Source organism: Arachis ipaensis, chromosome B01 (genome assembly GCF_000816755.2).
Source record: "Arachis ipaensis cultivar K30076 chromosome B01, Araip1.1, whole genome shotgun sequence".
Lineage (NCBI taxonomy): Eukaryota > Viridiplantae > Streptophyta > Magnoliopsida > Fabales > Fabaceae > Arachis > Arachis ipaensis.
Window position 1 is genome coordinate 133,822,673 of NC_029785.2, and position 3,792 is coordinate 133,826,464.

Here is a 3,792-nt window from a genome sequence, read left to right on the forward strand (position 1 = left end):
AGTAAGTTTTTTATATATATTCTTCTATTTTTTATGGGTACATATAATAAAATGTCTATAAAAGAAAATTACTTGAATAGTATATCCAACATTTTTTCTGTACATATATACATGGAAGACACTTTAAATAAATATTTTATTCAAGTTAGATAGATATTAAGATTATACCACAAAATTCTGAAATAGATAAAATAATTATTACAATATTAATTTACTAAATAACAATATAAAATAGAAAATAGAACTTAAAAATAAAAAAGGATAAAAAAGGATGCATACAAAATTTTAAAATTATAGATAAATTATAAATGATAACGATATTACTATTATATTTTTCTACCACTCCCTTAAAACTAATTGTAGTCATGTAAACTAGAGATTTAGCTTATTTAAATCCATAATTGTTGCAAAATCCAATATTTAATTGCAGCCCTATATTTCAACGAATTTTTGAATATTTTATACGAATTCTAGTATCTAACTAGATCCTCCACTCGTCCACTTCATGTTTACTCAATTTGAATATTATAGCTTTTTATATGCTTTATAAATTGTGTCATGGATAATTAGGTAAAAATTAAAGGGAGATATATAATGTTATATCCTCTGTTATGTGAATTAATGATCTACCATAATTTCATGGTTAATTGCTTGCTAGTTCAGTAAACTAAACTAATGTGGAAACAAAGAATGAAATGTTTCCACTAAGAGGCAACTTTAAAAAAATTAATAATAATTGCAATAAGATATAAAGTGCGAAAATGAATTATGAAGGGTATTAAAGAATATAGATGAAGCAGACAGACTTTAGACATATTAATATTTTGTTAGAACTGTAGTGGCAAAAATGCAGATGAAAGTGGTCACATATTTTCTTTTATTTTGAGGCAAGATTTGGCAATAAAAATTGAAGCAGTTAGTGGTATGGTACATCTTGATCTGTGTACGTAGCTAGTTGTAGATGTGTAGCACACAGTGGATAGCTCCCGGATATAATACTCATATAAGTAGAAAGAATAGAAAGGCACTTTATATGGAAACAATCTTCAACTCTACTACTTCTTTTTATCCCTTTCCTATAATTAGGACTTTGAAATTGTGCACAATATATAGATATGGGCACCCTCATCACATGGATGGCGCCAATTCCACCATAGTCTCAATAATCATCACCATATAATTACTTACAATAAATCATTATCATAATTCAATTCTAACACTCCTTATAAGAATCCGCCCACCTCTATGTTTCTTAATTCGATAAGTTAAGAATTAATTTATTATAAATTTAAATTTTTAATATTATTCACTTAAGTGAATGAGTGATCGAAAATGATAAATTTAGAATTTAAAATTTAAAATTGGTCAAATATAAACGGAAAATGATAAATGAGTAATGATAGGGAAACAACAAAAACAGTTAGAACTTATTTTATTTAGCATTAATTAATTGTCACAACAATTAATGAATGTTAAATAAAGTAAGTTATGACTATTTTTATCTAATTTTCTTTGGTTACCAAACATTTCTGTAAATTTATTTGTCACATATAAGTGTTTATGTAAATATTTGTTAAATTTTAGTTTAGAGTAGACGAATAACAATTTAGCTAACAAACATGAATTTAGATAGTATAAAAATGGATTAATATTATTAGAGATGAAAGCGATAGAAAGTAATAGACATAAACGAATAGGACGTATAGAAAGAAAGATTGGGGACCATAAACAACCCATACCTTTAAATCTAACAGAAAAAAAAAAAGAAAAAAAAAAGAGAGAGAGAGAGATCGTGGTCACATGGTGGCATGTGAGGGGAAGAATGGGGGAAGGTTTTATATAATTTTGTTAGAATAATAATGAATATGCAAGTAAAGAAAAAAAGAAAGGGTGATTTGGGTGTGAATATAAATAATTACAGTGTTGGGTTTTGATGGATTTGTCTGTTTTTGGGAAGATTATTGTTGGGTGAATGTGTTACTACCCATGTGACGTGTATGTATGTATGTGATGGGTAAATGAATGAAGAAGCAAGAAACGGTGAATGAATGAATGAAGCAGAACCCTACTTACTTAGTTACTTACTTACTTACTACATAGTGATGATGGATACTGCTGTTATCTCTGAAACCCAAAAAGCAAAGAATTTTCCACCACTCTCATCTCTCTATAAATTAAAGCTGCTTCTAGAGTGGTCCATGCTCTTCTCCTTTCTATACCAATGCTTCACTATTTCTTCCTTCCTTCCTTCCTTCCTTCATTCATTCATTCATTCATCAGATCTGAGTCCTGGTCATGCTTTTCCACAGCTTTCTTGAACTTCTTGTATGTGCATCCATCTCAACTTCTTCTAAGTAAGTATGTAATTACAGTCTTAACCAAGAAGCTCAAGAAAGCTGTGGGAGAATATGGCAATTTCAGGCCTTTCTTGTAATTTCTCTTCTCTGATTCTCTCAACATCGGTAAGTGCTATTACCCTACACCTTAATATTGTTGTTATATAGATAGAGTCATCATATGCTGCTGCTTCATGGTTCTGTATGTAATTAGATCCAACCAAATCAAATTGTTGCATTACATTATATTGTTTCATCTCTGTTTTGTTTTAAGGAAATATATAAAGAAAGAAAGAAAGAAAAGGTCTCACTTGACCTGTTCCCTGTCTCCTCTGATCTGATCTCATGAGAAATTTCAGTGGTAGGTTCAACTTTCTCTCTACCTGTTACCTTATTAGGATATGATGATGAACAATCTTCATGCAAGAAATTAAACTAACAATGAATTAGAGAAATGATTGAAAGTAATAATAAAAAATAATAATGAAGTTTGTTTGGTGCAGATGAGAGAAGATTCCTCACCTTTCCTTTTGATCATTAATGATGATAGTTGTTGGCGTTGCCCTTTTGGTTTAGTGAATCCACATATCCCCCCTTCCTCCCTCCTACATTTCTGTGAAAAAGGTTAACCTTTGTCACTACATGACATCATTTTTTTAACCACTCCTCTTTCTTCATTTCTCTTCTTCTCTCTCTCCTGACACCATTTCATTTTTAACCTCTCCCTCTCTCTCTCTCTCTCTCTCTCTCTGCCATGCTGTCTCTTGAAAGCAATGTTGGTGCTGAAATCTTGGGTAATTTATGATACTACCATTCCATTGCTCTATCTATGTATCTCTTCTTCACCTGTCACTAGGTTTTCAACCGTATTACAGTTTCTGAACACACACACACACACACACACACACACAAATTTATTACCAGAATTTTCACATCCAATCAATTGCCTCCTCCTCCTCCTTCTTCTTCTTCTTTCTTCTCATTATATATATAATATTGCACATGTCATAAGGGAAAGGAAGGGCCCTAGGTGGCTAGTTAGGATTATATTACAGAATGAAGGGAAGGAAAAAGAGAAAAAGAGAGAGAGAAAGAGATAAGCTTTACCAAATTGAAGGGCATAAAGTTAAGATACATTATTATGAAGATTTAGCCAAAGAGAATGCAACAAGTTGTACAGAGAGGAGTAGGACCACCAAAGATATATCAGATTAAATCAATCTGCCACAAGACACAGTGGCATGGCATGCCACTTCAATTCTGATCTCATCTCTCGTCTATGTATCTGCATCTGCATCTGCATCTTTCTTTTTTTATCAGAATTATATCATTAGCATATTGATTTCAAGAGATTCTGTCTTGCTCCTACTATTTATATATCTATATGTGTGCGGTAATAATTAAACTCCTCTCTCCTCTATATATATATATATATTATATTATATATATTATGCAC

At 30.9% G+C, this 3,792-nt stretch overlaps 1 long non-coding RNA gene across 1 annotated transcript in view; it reads left to right on the forward strand.

The window, feature by feature from the left end:
- Positions 1,642-3,792, forward strand: part of LOC107640330 — a 2,489-nt gene continuing 338 nt past the window's right edge. The window contains exon 1 of the long non-coding RNA XR_001620361.2: positions 1,642-2,697. This is a non-coding gene — a long non-coding RNA (uncharacterized LOC107640330). The remainder of the gene's footprint in view (positions 2,698-3,792) is intronic.